The sequence below is a fragment of the Peromyscus eremicus genome, chromosome 10 (assembly GCF_949786415.1).
Source record: "Peromyscus eremicus chromosome 10, PerEre_H2_v1, whole genome shotgun sequence".
NCBI lineage: Eukaryota > Metazoa > Chordata > Mammalia > Rodentia > Cricetidae > Peromyscus > Peromyscus eremicus.
The window spans coordinates 79,013,385-79,030,612 of record NC_081426.1 but is presented as its reverse complement, the minus strand read 5'-3'; positions in this window follow the sequence as shown (position 1 = coordinate 79,030,612).

The following is a 17,228-nucleotide window of genomic DNA, read 5'->3' as shown; positions in this document are numbered from 1 at the left end:
TGTAAGATCTGTGTCCCTTTCTTTCTCAGCTCTGCTCTTCAGTTCATCTCTTAAAATTTAAAACCCATCTTTAGAAAAAAAGGGACCAATCATGATTGAAAGGGACCAGTGATTCAGTGGGTTTTAGACAATGGCTTAGCTAATAACCCCTTTCCTCCTCATCATCATGGTGTATGGACTCCCACACCCTAAGTGATGTTTTCAATTACCCCTGAGACATTTTTTTGTGATCACTCTTGGTTTCTTCTTGGTCATGACTAACTCCCCAGGGCTGATTTTGTTCCACTCCTTTTATCATCTTAAAAATGGATGCCTCAAATAAGTAACCCCAAACTCTTGACTAAATTCAAAACTACATAAGTGATGTTTGTTTGGTTTTTTTTTACTTTGATAAGAAAATTCAGATTGCAGATAGAACACAGATCTTAGTGAAAATGCAAAGCTTAGTTGATAACAAATATTATTCAAAGCTCTGTTATTAGGCTGAGGTAATATGAGATAGATTCATTTTTTAGATTTTTTTAAATTGAAAATAGATTCTTCTCTCCTACAATACATTCAGACCATAGTTTCCCCTCCCTCTACTCCTCCAAGCTCTCCCTGGGCATCTCTCCTCTTCCCCAGGTCCATATCCCCTCCGTTCTTCTTCAGAAAAGAGCAGACCTCCAAGAGACAACAAACAAAATGATAAAACAAGATACAATAAGACAAGGCAAAAGACCTCATGTTGAGGCAGGACAAGGCAACCTAATAGGAGGAAAAGAGTCCCAAGAGAAGGCAAAAGAGTCAAAAACGCACCCACTCCCACTGTGGGGACATTTCTATAGTTTGTCACTTAAACTTTTTGAAAACAGTAGTGAATATCCTTCTTTTTATGAAATAAAATCTTAAAACGTCTGAATTTCTAGATAACTATGAAATGAACATTGCTAAATTAATGAACATGGAGCACAGTTGCCTACAATTCTGTATATTGAAAGTATGACAGTATCATTGACTACATATCATTATTTAAATCTATTTATTAAAATAGTTGAATGTTTAGAGTGTTTGCCAATATCTTAGTATTCTATGCTCTAATATTCTAGAACCACAAGTACTGTGGCAATGAATTATCAATTAATTTACATTGTGGGGGAATTACTTGGTTAGTTTGATCTTACCATGTAGTAAAACAAAGCAAATGGCTTTCTAAAACAAAGTTTTATCTTTCTTAGTAAGATGGTGCTTACGATTTGAGGACTGGTTATTTGTGTAGCAAATGGAAGCCATTAAGAACCAAAATATTAGTTAAAACAACACAACTTTTTTCTGTATAAGAGAAGTTACCACTAGGTTTTATGTGTATAAAAAAAAATTCCCAAGATTAGGTATTTAGACCGTGCTAGAATGTGATAGCTAATTTACTGAAACTTGGTACTTAGTGTAACAACCACACTTGCCTCAAAAATGCAGCCAATTATTGTGTGGGCAAACTAGGTAGGTTTTACGTTTCTTGATGTGTGCATCTGTGTACCCAAGTACACATGCACACACACGAAATATATATATATATATTTCATGTGTGTGTGTGTGTGTGTGTGTGTGTGTGTGTGTGTGTGAACAGCAGACTGGTTTATTTTGAGTATTGTCAAATTAAATTAAATATACTGTAAGTCAGCAACCACTTGAGAATTTCTATTACATCCCGCAGGGCCCCAGGCAGCTAACCCTACTACTGAGCCAGGAACTTGCCAAGGCTTTACACTAAACAGAGATGAAGATATCCTGAGATGAGTAGTTTCATCATGCTTTATATTCAAAATCTGAAGATACTTGTGAATGGCTTGTTTTATTTTCCTTTATTTAAAATTTCCATAGGTTGAATATTTTAAAGAAAAGGAGAGAAGGCTCCATGGCTAAAAGCATTTGCTGCTTTTGTAGAAGACCTGGGATTGGTCCTCAGCACCCACATTAGGTGGCTCAAACCTGCATGTAACCATAGCTCCAGGGGCTTCCCACTCTCTTCTGGCCACCATGGACACCACCAGCACACACATGTGCACGTACATGTACTCAGGTACACACAGAGGCATATATAATTAAAAACAATTTAAAAAGTAGTTAAAACTTTCCTTATATGTAACAGTTGAAACAACTGGAAAGCAACAGGCCATGCTTAGTACAGGACAGCTTCCAAGTCCCTGTATCCTAGTAAGCAATTGATACACCTGAGAGGAGACTAAGGCCTGGTTTACATACTGCAGTATGCACATTGTCTGTGTCTGTTTGTCTTAGTCAACCTTGTTGTACACATTCTCATCTCTATAATTGTGTCATTTACCTAGAACATATTTCTTTACATTTTGCTGAATAAATGGTTTACTTCATTTAGGAGAGGGAAAAGATGGAAAGATCCTGAGCAGTGGCATTCGGTACAGGTTAAGGTTCAAGCACACAGGATGAAGAACTCCAGACAGATATGGTCACTGTAACATCATTATTTTTTGTTTCCCCTCAATCACCAGCACACATAAAAATCCTTTATTCAAAAACTGCGTTCTACTGCCAAGAGCTTATGACTGTTGAGTTAGGTATCAGTGAAATTATAACTGCTCTGTCTCAATAACTTTAAGGATGAAGTGACTCAGCAGCTTGTTCTTTCAATGTGTTATCTTTGATCCCTCTATTAACCATCCTGAATAATCAGTCAAGAGACTCACAGAATATAGTTGTAGATTTGACCACTGTTCTGTGGATCATGAAAAAAAATCTGAATTTTAGCACTCCTTAAAATAAAATTTTTTTTTGCAACACATGAGCTATGGTTTCCCAGAACTTCTGACACATACTAATGCAGTTAAGATGAGTTACCTGTGTCAATGAGAGAAATGAGGTTTAGGAAGTCCAGTGTCTTCATTCACTACTTATTCATTGACACAAGTAGTTACTGGGAAGCTTCTATAGCCCATGTCCTTGCCAGGCACCAAAAGAACCTTGGTATGAGCGATAAGAGAATGGTTTCAGTCTCTAACGGAATGTAATTTTCCTTCACTGTCAAAAAATGTGAGCGATGGGGCTGCAGAGAGCTCAGCAGTTAAGAGCACTGGCTACTCCCTGCCTCCTGTCTGCCATGTGGTGGAGGGGGCAAGGGAAATGCCCTCCCCCACCTTGGCCTGTCACCTATGATGGGTGAGGGAGCTAAGCTTCCCTCTTACCAGCTGCAGCACTCGGGAAAGTGGGCCCTGCACCTCACCTGGGCAGCACAGCAGAACTGACCCTATTGACAGGGATGCAGGTGAGGTGAACCAGTCGGAGAACGTGAGTATGGGAGATCTGGCTCTACCCTTCATCTGCCATATTGTGGGGTGGGAGATTGAAGAGATACCCCCCATCCCCATCCCCACCTCTGACCACCTGTGAGGGGTAGGAGAGCTGTCCAGGTCCTTTCTCCAGCTATAGCACTCAGGAGAGTGGGCCCTGTACCTTGCCGGGGCAATACGGTAGAGCTGGCTCTGATGGTGTAGGTGTTGGAGAGCTGACCCTTACCCTGAGGGTATGAAAGCAGGAGCTTGGTCCTGCCTCTTGTTCATTGTTGCAAGGGATGAACTAGCCTGGGGCAATGCTGGAGAGGTGAGGATGGGGGAGAGCTGATGGGCTGACCAACCCTGCAACTACCCAGGTCCAGAATCCGGGTTATGAGTTGACCCACTAACATCCATCCCATCTATGATTTGCTGGAGCACGTGAAGGGGTCAGTCCTGCAGACTCAAAGCTGCAGTATCTTCACAACACCAGGCAACAACAGTATACTCAGGAATAGTCCGGGTGAGGACCCAGCATTGATGGTGTAGTAGAAATTAGACACTTCCAACCAGACCAAGGGCTCTGCAACGAGCACTGGCCAGTAAGGATACCTGGGCAAAGGGGTTTACCGCGTGACTCACTGTGTCACGCTACAGCTTCCATGATGAGATTTTTAAGCTTTTCCCGTTTAAAAAAAAAGATTTCACCTTTTTCCTCTTAAATTTCTTTTGGGCGTGGTGGTGCAGGGGCGGAAGGTGGATGCGAAGGGACAGGGAAATGGATGGGATCAAGATACATCATATAAAAGACACATACATCGAAGAATATTTTATTTGAGACTGTGTTTGCAAGGGCAGAGGGAGAATATGAAGGGATGGGGAAATGAATGGGATCGAGATGGATAATATGAAAGAGACAAAAATAAATAAAAAGGAAGTTAAAAAAAAAAAAAAGAGCATGGGCTACTCTTCCAGAGTGCCTAGGTCGGGTTCCTAGCACCCACGTGGCAATTAACAACTGTCTGTACCTGTAGTTCTACAGAATCCAACCCCACTGTACAGCTCCCATGGGCATCAGGGCAGGCAAGTGCCTCACAGTCATATGCAAAACACGTACGTACATGAAATAAAAATAAAGAAGGTAAAAAAAGAAAGGACCAGAATTGTGGTTAGAATTCTAGTCTTTTAATTCTTTTTACTTTTGCCTTTTGATTCTTAATCTAGCATTCTTTCTAAGGCATATAAATATCTAACTTGAGAGGAAAACACACAATACCATAATAATTTGTCACTAATTGGAAAAGTATAAATAAAAGTGAGTTTATATATTCTCAGAAATGAATTGTGATTTAACTCAATGAGGTCAATAAGTTTTTGTGACCAAGAGTTACCTTATTAGTAGCTTTATCAGAAAACCACGGAAGAAAAATACCAAGTTTTTATCTTTTCAATTATGTGGATGTTTATTTATAATTTCTGTGAAACTCTACTGTTATAGTAAATCACACTATTATAACTTTCTGCAAAGCATATGCCACTGACTGATGACTAATGTATCTAATTATTTTGTTTATCTGGTGTTTTAATCTTTAGCATTATTAAAACTAAATTTTCATACTTTATTTTTTACCTCTATTGCACAACTTCATTAGATCAGGACTTCTGTATTGCTCACTGCTTATTCTTGGTGCCTCTCCTAAACACACTTCTCAAATATTTGTTGAACAGTCGAATGATGACTTATAAATTCTAGACACATTTTACACAATGGCATTAAATATTAAAGCACTCACAAATATTGTCATAAAATATTTAACAAGACATTTACATTGATTAACATAACTGCTCTTCTCTATAGAAACTCATTTCAAATGAGTGAATTATAATATAATTATTTAGATGGATTTTTATATTCTAAGCAGAAACTATACATGCAGTTTAATTTAAATTTTTTTCTTTATGTAAGACTATTGCATCATTTCTGATGCTTATGTAAGAAAAAGGAGTGGAGATTTGTAATTATATGCTTCCAAATTTTTCTATATTTCAGCAACTAATTTTTTCCTACTTGAATACTGAATCTGAATGTTGCATGACAGAGAGGTGGATATGGAGGAAATATTGCCAGATTAAAGGATCAGAAGTCGGAGAAAGTTACAAATGTGAAGCTGTGAAAAATGACGCTGGAACCTGAACGCTGTAAGTCTGTCAGATAAGCTAATGTTATGGGATCAATATGGGTAAGCCTACAGAACTAGACATCAGTTTGTCATCCTGCTCCAACTTTGGAAATATTCCCCTACGTTTTAGCATTACTCATTGGTTATCCATAGTCACATAATTTTGTGACCTAAATAAATAAGTAAATGCCTCAAACACTCAAAACTCCCCAAATTGAAAACAAAACCAACAATAACAAAACAATAAAAGGTGTCTGATTTGAAGCAACTCCAAATTTCCTTCATGTTATTATTTCTACCAAGTTGAAATGGGATATTTTACAATGGGCTATTCACTGTTGAATCTGAAGAGATAGAAGCAGCAGATCTGGCACATCATTGTCTTTATTATCTAAAGAACTCTTCAAATAACCAATAACATGGATTATTTGCTTCCATAGTTCTTTATAAGGTGCCCCGCAAACAATGTGGCAATACTGCTGTAAGTTAGAGTGCCAAGAATCAGGTTCTTGGCTATGTGGTATGAATATGTTTTCTCATTGAATCCCCCTATGCACCTGCAAAGTATGGTTATCATCATTAAATTGAAAAGAAAACAAATTCTAAGGTTAGTTTGCTAAGTATGGCCTAGTTCTTCAGCAGTAGAGTTCAATTTTAACTGTTTATGAGCTTAATACTTGTTTCAGTATCATAGACTTTCTATTTACTTGAGACCAAAACACTGGATAGTTTTCTCAAGCATTTTTTGATTCTGTTGGTTAATATTTTTATTTGTACTTTGAGAGTTTTATATAAGGTGTTTGGATCATATTCAACCATTCCCCAACTCTTTTCAGACATACACCTCCTACCCACCAAACTTTATGTCCTTTTATTTCTAAATCCGACTAGACCAATTTATGCTGCCCAGATATTCTTAGATGGGTGTTCTTCCACTGGAGAGTGGTTGGCTTACCAGAAGCTGTACTCTTAGAATGATTAGAATTTTCTTTGAGGATTTGGTGAAAATTTCCCAGATCTCTTACATGCTACAACCCCCCATATATATTCTTTAAATCAATACCTTCTAACTTATGAACTTTCTGTGACTAGTCTTAAGTTGTTAGAGGATTTTCTAAGCTATAGCTGTTAAATAGGCAATTTATTTTTGCTTCTTCCAGAGACTTAAGCAGCTTGTATCTGTCATGAGGAAACGAATCCAAGATTGTTCCAGTCGTCATAGCACTTAGTTGAGATACTAAACATGAAGGTCACTCAGTAATAATGCTTATTGTTCAGGTTCTATTTTAGCTAAAAAGTATAATATTTCTCTGTTCCTTTTCCAAGGAGCCTTTCTACCTGCAATAACAATTACTGGAAGCAACCAAAGCCAAGAACTAAGAAGCTGGAATCACAGGCAACTTCCTTCTCTTAGAATGTTTTTAGAAAGAGAAGTGCCAGGATTCATGAGCATCTGTTGCATCAGTAAGCAGACTTATTTACAAGTTGTATCAATTTATATTTTTATCCAATAAGAAGTTCTTGTGATTTATGATATTATTTGAAAAGATTGCTCCTGTTTTTGCTATGCTATTTGTGACTACATTGGAGACATTAAGAATCTCAATTCTGTATGGCATTATTTCAAGGATATTTTGGCTCTCCTGTGCTCTATCCTTCCATATGTAGATGTGGATCCCTGACATGCAGACCATCCCTGCATTCTGTTATAAAACTTCACACTTAACCATTTTCTGAAGGATGATATTGATTAAGACATAAATAACACATCATTTACCTAGCATGCAGACTGTGTCAAGCCCTGTACAGATGTTTTATTTGTATGAATCAGTTCAATTGCACTACTTCTCACCACAACCCTAAGACATATTTAGATGTGATTTTGATGCTCTCATTTTCAAGTGAGGAACACAAGGCTCGTTAGGATTAAAAAGCCTTATCAAGCATATATGGATGAGGTCCAGTCCCAGAATCTGAACTGAAATCTAACTCCAGAATAGTCTTAGAAAATCACATTAAAACATGTGTGCTGGGAGCGATGATCCTCTGGCACATGAGGTCTCACAATGCATGTGAGATCACACTCTTATTAATATGTGTTTCTTCTATTATTATTGTATATACACATAAGAATCAAAAACATTAAAACAGTGCATATAACTTATTACTAAAACAGCTCTCAGATGATTACAATATCCTAGAAAAATGTCACCTCATGATTTCATTCACAAGACAGAAACTGAAAAAAATCTTGTAGATAAACCATTAAAAAGTGTTACTAAATAGAATCTAACCCAAAAGATAGAAATGAACATTTTTTTAACCAATTAATAAAAATCAGTGAAAAAGTATTACCATTTAAGATTTGGTAAGTGGGTTATTGGTTTCTACAAAGAAGACCAAAGAGTTCCATGAATAAACACTGTGTAATGATTTACGGGCTGTCTGAAAATGGGTTATGCCTAAGACCCAGCTTTCAATAAGTATTAGGTTGGGCAGAACTGCCTCTCTTAAGAACCGAGGTGACTGAAATAACTGGTGTGGAATAATTTGGGGTCAGTGAGGTTGACGTTTGGTTGCAAGAATGGCAGGAGGAGGCTGACTGCTGGGGTGCTCTCACTAGCAATTACTCATCTTTAGTTCCATGGAACACAAACTTCACTGAGTGGCTGTGTTAATTATGTCTCCAGTAAAGCTTGCCCATTAGGTTTCTATGTTGAAATAGCAACTTGATTTGCTTAGGGCCTTCATAAAAATTCTAAGCTCAGAACAACACAGAAAGTTAAAATAAGTAAAAAAAACCCCTATTCTAATTAAAGATAGTTAAAGGCACTTTTAGTATCTGCCTATAAAATACACTTATGCAAGAGTATAGAACTGAAAAATAGGGAAGCATTTCCTCATTGTACATATCATGGATACTTTGGAAAAATGACCTTTAGTTCTAAAAATCAGATGAGTTTTATCTTGGCATGGGTAGATGAGTAAAGGTTGAGTCCAGAGAGGAAGAACTGTTAAGATCTGGCCTGGAACTAATTCCGTTCATTTAGAAGGATGTGCTTGAGAAATCTTTGGCAACCCCTATGTGGTATTGAGAAATTCTCAGTGGAGAATTTCGAAAAACTAAATGCCCTATTCTTTGCTTTAAAGGTCAAACTAATACTTAGTAATTCAAGGGAATATCTTCTATAATGATGTATTAATGTCTGAGTGGGTGGGATAGTTGGGGTTTCTGAAAGTATGACCACCACGAGACACCTGGACCAGGAGAGGTAAAGCTGGCAAAATGGCTGCTGTTTCAGAAGTACAAAACTGTGAGTTCCAAACCTCCATTTTCATAATTGCTTCAATCTGATGTTTATAACATGTAAATCCTGTTTGGATAAAAATATTGTTAGGAGAAGGCTCTGATGAAATGCAGTGTGGTGGTTCATTAGGGTACTAGTGACTACCACTAAAGTGTGGATATGATAAATTTTTACATAGCTAGTTCATTTTATCTACCTAATTTATTTTCTGTACATGGCTGCTTAGTAGCATGAGCTCACCTTATGATGGCTTAGATCTGGCTGTCATTTCATGCTCTTAATAGCTATATAACTTTGGGAAAATTCTAATTACTCTACATCTATTCTTATCTCCATAAAATGGGACAAACTATAAATTTATAGGATGTCTACAGAAAGTGAGGAATGTTGTTCACAATTATAATGACCCTGACAAAGCCAATGTAGAGAAAATGTGACGCTGCTTGATCTCACAGGGAGAAGGCTACACAAGAAAGGTCTCTAAACTGACTTATTTGTGTGTGAGTCATCATGGCAATAAAAAAATCACCAGGTTTAATGAAGAAAAGTTAATTAGGTAAAAATCAATTTGATCAGTTGAAAGTCACCAATACTATTGTATACATGCCTATTCTCCTCTTGTCTCATTTATTTTACTCACTTTGCTAAACCATAGTATCCCCTATTAAAATGAAGACATAGTTCTTCAACAAAAGTTATTTATTGAGTACTAGGAATAATTCAGAAAATTTTCACTCAGATAATTACTTATGAGCAAGTGAGTGATACTTTTTTATGTGAAGATTAATAAAAGAAAACTGTGGGTATGTGCATTAAGGGTAAGTTGACATGATAAGTCCTCTATCTATCTATCTATCTATCTATCTATCTATCTATCTATCTATCTGTTATGTGCTTTTTTTGCGTTAGGGGCTTAAGCAGTATAAGTTTGCCCGTAATTCCCTGTATATTTCAAGAAAGCCTGCACACTTCCATCCTCCTGCCTCAGCCTCCTGAGTGCTGGGATTACAAGTATGTGCAACCATATTCATCTCTGACAAAATTTTATAATGCAGAAAATCCTGGAGTTGGGACATGGAGGCAGGGAAGAGTCCTATCAGGCAGATACACAAGGAAAGAACACGCTAAGCATCGTGTATCATGTGCAAATATGTTGGACATAAGATAACTTGATAGTTTGAGGATCATTACTAATTCAGGATAATTGGGATGTAAGATACTTGTGGTAAATTGATAGGAGGTGAGGTAGAGACAGTAGTTAGGGGTCACTTCATGAAGGATTTTCTTAGACAAATAAATATGATTGAATTTCATCCTGTTGGCAACTGGCATGTATTAATTAAGCAAGGCAATGTATGCACCACCTGTTAGTAATGTCTAGTAAGTATTTCCATTCCTCATCCCAGTACATTTCATGGTCTAGTTTGCAGCGTTTACACTCTGTGATTTGCTTTGATCAGCTAAATATGAGTGAGAAATATATGTTACTTCTGGCCAGACGCTTTAAGATAATGTACTGTTTTCTTTCTGTGGTGGCCACTGGCAATGTTCCAGAAAATAGCTATTCATCAACTTCAGTTTTTCAGTCTGGATTCCCCGGGGTCAAAAAATGTCTAGTGGAGTTTAGAGAAGATCTGCAGCACAGGGGAAGGGAGAGACAAACAGCTGAAATTGGTGAGATTTCAGGTCATTTGTTGCTGCAGGTTGCTTCTTCGTTATTAGTGTTAGGATTACAGTTTTGCGTGATCATTCTGGAAGAAGTGTTACAGACAGACTCCAGCAAGCAAATGAAGAGGTAACGCACCTCACCATGTATGCTTCGGCAAGAGCAGAGGTCCCGGCTGTAGGCTGTTTTGTTTTGTTACTTATATCTCTATCTTCAAGGAAGTTGTTTTCAAAGGCCAGTGACATCTATTAAAATCAGCCAACTCTGGTATTCACTTATACAGTTATCTACACACAGTGACAAAAACTGAATGAAAAAGTTGAGAGAGAGAGAGGGGGGGAGGGAGGGAGGGAGAGAGAGAGAGAGAGAGGTCACAAAGACATTTGAATCATGAATCTTTGTAAGTTTCCGTATTCCTTTCAGATTCCCCTGTTCTTGACCCTTTCTTATGACTTTTTTTCCCTTTACTCTTACAGAGGTTTCATCCCAGGGTCTTTCCAGTGAGGGCAGTTATTGGCATCGGATCATCCTTGCTCTGAAATATTTTACCTGTATTTCTGGTGAGAACCTACTCTCTTGAGACCTTATTTTCCTATCCTTAATTATAACTAGTAACTATGATAGTATCATTTGATTTGTGGAATTACTGTGAGAATTAAAATACATAATCCAAGAAATACTTTATACACTGTTTGAAGTACAGGGAGTCCTCTTTAAGAAGCCTCGTTCATAATCATCATTAATCATGCTGACACTTGCAATGCATTCTTGTGAGGCTCTCACTTCTTAGTATGCTTAAATGCAAGGGCATCAATTTCCAACAGTGATTCCAACAGATATTCTCTCTAGTTTCCAAATACTTCTCCCTGAATTCATGTAACATTTTTCCTTATCTGATTTCAAAAATCAAGTCTCTCATACAGGAATACTAAATTTGAATAAAATGATATATGGAACCATTGAATAAAATGATATATGGAACATATCGAACAAATGTGTCTTTCTATATCCTGGTGAGTCTGATCTTTGAATATTTTGTCTAAATATTTATGTGGCTAATTGAAAAGAAGTAGGATTTCATCATACGTAAGTGCTTGCCATGAATGATGCATGCAGCAACTTAGAATGCTGTACTGAGATGAATTTTAAGGTGCTAAATCAATTTTAATGGCTGAAATGGGTACAGTGAGGCCCTGGGGAATTCCAACTGTCAACACCAAAGCTGGTTAAATATCAGCTCATTCAAACTCCCTGGGCTGTAGCTCAGTGGTGCACTGCCCAGCCCTCTACCACACGAGGGCGCTCTCTCCACCAGCTGTGTGTTTGATTATTTCCATTAATGTTCTTTTTTCTTATAAAATGCAAACTTCATATTGTCGTGAAGCATTTCTAAATTTTTCAGATAAAGATTCCTGACCCTCCAAATCCAAATAATTGAACATATGCTTCATCTCAGTCAATTATATGCATTGAAGAAACTGGAAAAGTTATAGATTCTTGGATTGAAAAAATAAAACATTCCAGGATGATTTATGGTCATTTAATTCCTAGGTAATGGTAAATGTGGCTTCATGTTTTCTATAAGATATAAAGCATAGAAAATGTGTAAAATCAGAAAAAAGCCAATTATTTGGGAGAAGTCTGTCTCTATTGAAATCTAATTTTGAAAGCTTACAAATTGCAGACATGTCATTTGTTTGGATTTTACTTAATGATATTTAGTATAACTCAGAGCATGTGCTATAATCTCTCAAGGACTGTGCCAACAGTCGAACTGTATCCGGCTTCCGCAGGATTTCCACTGAAAAGGGCATGGACTAACGAGTTGTTGAAGACAACACAGAGCAGATTCACACATGACATATTCCAGGGATTAGTGTCTAGTATTAGGAAATTAGATGTGACATGAGAAACCAATGAAGGCACTCACAAACGAGAACAGGCCACCTTGTCTGCCAATGAGAGAAAGCCAAAGGAAACAAAGCCAGAAGGGAAAGTCAGAAACCAAGCCAACTCAAGCCACGCCACTGCCTTCCTCAACCTCCTACCCGGGGCAATGGCATTGTCAGTGCACCAGAGCTGAAAAAGCTTGGCCACAGGCCAGCCATCTGTGTACCCAGAGGCAAAACTGAACTGCAGTTTTACCAGTTATTTCGATGGCTTGCTAATTTCAAGGGTCAGGTGTTTTGTTTTTTCTCCCATCAATGTTTTCTACTTATCACCCACTCAGTGATGCAGGAATGTTCCTCAGAGAAACATGATTTAATTTTCAGTAGATCTTTTATTATAACTCTGCAGACTTTGGATATCATAGCTTTGAGTATAAATGAGTACTGTTGTCTGTCATTGAAAACAAACCTTTAAACATTTGCTTAAATGAATAAATGCTAAGCATTTAGATCTCAGGAGGTTATAGGTTGTGTGTGGATAGAATGCTTTGTGAAAGGTCCCTTTTATTGTTAAGGTGACATCCAGAGACAAGACACAGAAGCACAGGGATATGAAGAGAGTGAGCACATATCAGAAAGGGGACAGAATTAAAAACCCGTGGTCCCCAAAATCAGCTCTAGACAATTTGTAATTATTTCTGGTATTATTGACAACTTCCCAGGCTGTATTGTTTAATTGTTGGAACTGAATAACAACCTTCCCGAGGTAGGGGAAACCTCACTGTAAATCAGAAAAAAAGAGAGAACGAGCTTAAATGATCATGTCTAGATTAGTAACCTGAAGTGTGTGGAATGTTTTTAGAAAATATCAAGGTTCTAATGAAGGTAATAAGTTATCTGTGGAACTGATGTTATCATATAAGCTAAAGGAATGACTTACTTATTTTTTTTAGCCTGAGTAGAACTGGGTTTCAAAGTGGATGGAACTGTCTTTGAAACTACCTCGCACTGAGTTGAAGTGGTGCTCTGCATTCCCTGCTCTCCCACCTGTTCCCAGTACCTAGGTGTGAAGGCTGACTCACTTGTTTCTGGAATTCCACTGGGCGCTTTGCTTCCTTTCTCCGAGAAGTACCACTGATAATAATAGAGCCACCACAGAGGCTGTAGAGATTGACATGAGACAGCACATTATTTAGATGTATTTAAGGTGAATATTCCTTTTTTTAACTTATGAAATTTAGTAACACATTTAAAGGGTGTCGAGGATTTTCTGACATTATGTTTTCTGTTGCATTTGTTAGTGAGGAACAACTTATCCTTTCTTTAAAGCCTGAAGATGACAGTACTTTTTCTTTAGTCTTGGGAACTGCTCATTTCTTTGAGAAAAATTCAGCTCTCTTAGTTTTTTGTCCCTTTAAATACATCCTGTGGCCAGTCTCTCATAAGAAGATATCTTTCTGAATAATTTCACAGCTTAATTATTTCTGTTTTGAAAACTTCTTAACTTCTTTCTACTCCATTTTGTTGAAAAAAAAAAGTTGTACAGTCAAGAACTGGAATGGTATAAAGAAGAAATCTGGTTGAAGCAAATATAATTGTGTCTGCTAGTGTATATAATTGAGAGAATCAGGACAAAGTGATTTCCCCTCCAAATATTCAATTACCTTATTTTACTTGTTGGAAAATGATATTCTTTTCTTGGAGTAAAACTCCACCAATATGTAAAATGCCATAAGGATAACTAAAAAGTCAGGCTTCCAGAAGTAACACGGGAAGACTTGGGAATATTCAAGATTGTTTAGATTGCTAAAAGACTTGAGAGAGAGAGAGAAAGGGAGAGAGAGGGAGAGAGAGGGAGAGAGGGAGAGAGAGAGAGAGAGAGAGAGAGAGAGAGAGAGAGAGAGAGAGAGAGAACTATTACTTTATTAATACATTGTCCCTCTGCCTCAGACAGGCTCCAGCTAACTGGGAGATCACAGTTAAGCTGGGAAACTGTCAGGTTTGGTCTGGTAGAATGGGAGCAGAGGCAGAGAATTCTCTGTGCAGTTTGTCCAGCATTGATACTTCCGTGGATGTTTTTTAGTGATAGCGCCAGGAAGGAGCCTCACTTTTCCACCCAGAAAGAGGGCTGTTGGATTGCATTCAGCCTTTCCTCTGAATACGCCATTATCAGCCCTGAAGTAAGGTTAAAAAAATGACCATATGAAGAAGGGTGGTCCACCCAAAGAGGATCCCCTGTTCAAGAAAAGGCTGATTTGGCAGCCAAAATTTTGAGGTGCATCCTATTACAGGAATTGAATGAAAATATGGGTCTCCTAAGTGACTTCAGTGAAGTGACTGGGTCTAGGGGTGATGTAAGAACAATTATGTATTAATATAAGGAAGAAAAATATGCAGTGATCTTATCCCAAGCATATACCTTTTAGCACAAGTGTAGTGTCTTATCAGTATTCAGTGAAAAGAGTTGAAAATATTTTCTCAAAGGGCAGAGAACTGAAATCTTCCATGAGTCTAAATTTGGTTTTGTTTGGCTGAATTCCCTGGGCTGTGACTTATGGAGCACAGAAGAGAAAATGAACCAGTTGTAGAAAGGGAACACTGAGTATTTATAGCCATGTATCAAAGCCTTCCTGTGGAGTTGCATATTTTGGGTAGTCAGGAAATGAGATTTACTTGGGAAGCACTCATCAGAAAAAAAAAAAAAGAAGTGGATTGATAATTAAATCAAGCCAATGAGAGATCGGGAAGATGAGTTATAGAAACACGCACACACTTCTCAGGAAAAGGTCACTAGTGACCTTGACAGCACCCAGGAGCACAGAGAAGATAAGAGACTGGGGGCTGAGGAGAAGGAAATTTATAGTGAGAAAACAGTACTAGTGAAGATGTCTCTTTGATTAAATGTGTCCGTGAAAGCCAAACTAAACACGTTTAAAGGAAAACAAGTATGTTAAAGACTTTGTAATTTGCATGGTAAGCTTTGTTTTGTGAGAACCTAGCATGTTCAAAGGGTGCTGAGTTAAATACACCAAAATCAAAATTTAGAGAGAGTTATAGAAGTTTTGTGCTCAAGTTTTCCCAAGAGGTGTTTGTACTAACACACAGAGCAGAGGATTTTTGTAGTGTGGAAGGTACATGCCTTTTTGGTTTCTTTCCATTGTTCTTTTCTTCTTTTGTTTCTTGAGTCACAGTCTTGCTATGAAGCCCGGTCCTCTGGCCTCATGCTGGCCTCAAGCTTACATAGAATTTCTTGCTTCAACTCCTCTAAGTGTTGGGATTACATTCTACTTGTATTTTTCTTGTATAATTAAATTATACTTATCTTTCTTTTATATACTTACCTATTTCTGTAGGGAAGAAATGGAGAAAGTCATATAACCCATCCACTCAGCTTTCTCCTTGTACTATACTTCGTTTAGTAGATACAACATTTTCTTTTCATTTTTTTCTGATTGCCATTGACTACTTAAAAACATACTGGTATGGTGACTGGGATACCAAAAGAAAAGACTATATTTGGGGGCATTTGGGCATAGAATATAAAGGTGATAAGAGGTGAGAAGTTGGAGAGTGTAATGAATGGTACAGCTGAGGATGCAATCAGAAATCCCTGCTGTTTTCAATGTCAAAGTTTCTGTTAATACCGAAGTCAGGGCATCTTGGGGAGGCCACTTCTACAGCAATAGACAAGTAGGTTGGAGAAGGAGGTTGTCCAGGATGAACTGAGTGGCTAAAAATGAGAATTAGAACAGAGGCAGCTTCTAGGAGGTTACTTTCAAGGAGCTAACTGCCTAGGCCAGCTGGGATGCTGAAGGAAGGTATGGAAAAAAGACTCATGGGCCTATAGCATAGACAGGACTGAATTATTCATGCAGTCTATTACATTTCACTATTCTCAGGAGTTGTGGCTTGGGGATTTGATGGCAGTTAGGTCAGAAAGATTCTTAATAAAATATAAGATCCCAGATGATCTTAGTGTGGAAGCATAGGAAGCAATGTGATGGTTTGCATTTCTAGAGGCATGCTGCCAGTTTTCACGTAATACTGGGACAGAGTTCACCAACAGCAAGTCTGAATGGAACTGGTGCAGATCATAGGCTTGAGATATACTTTTACTTAACAGTAATGGCCACCATCTTTCCAGAACAACCCTATATTTGCCCAATTTTCAAATAAATCTCTTCCCTCTGATGCACTGAAAGGAGCCAGAAAATGCAAATGTACTCTAAAGTACGTTAGTAGTACCTGGTAAAGCCTTGTGCCAAGCTCTATCGAAGCACTATACTCTCTTCATCAGCACTTGTTTTATTCACATCTTGTTTTATCTTTTTTCTCTCTGTGTAATTCTGCTGTACTGTATGTAATATGACGGAGAACAATTATTTTTCTATTGTTGACACCTCAGTTCCTACTCCACAGAATAACTCCTGTAGCAGATATAATAACTCTTGTAGCAGATATAAGAGGACTAAAGGCTGCTTGTTAATGACTATATTTGGAGTAGTATAGAAGTAACCGTCTTATTCAATAAGAAACACAGAACCAATGCAAAGATGAAAGCCCAAGAGGTCAGAGCTAAGAGCCTTACCCTTCACTCTGCAGCTATCCTCTTCAGCCTATAGACTTAGCGTATCTGACAGACTCATTTGTGAAGTAGGATGTACACAAGGTCAATAGTTTGAACTCACATTGGGTGAGAGCAGTCCATGTACCAGAAACACCTGAATTCCACTAGTGTCCTGTCATGATTCAGGATTTTAAATTCTGGAAATTGTTGATTTTTTTTTTTTTTTTTTTTTTTTTTTTTTTTTTTTTTTTTTTTTGTGCCTCCTCTGTGGTTTGGAGCAAATGTCTCTCTCTCGGAACCATGAACGTTCTTCCCTAGAAGAGAAATCTTCACA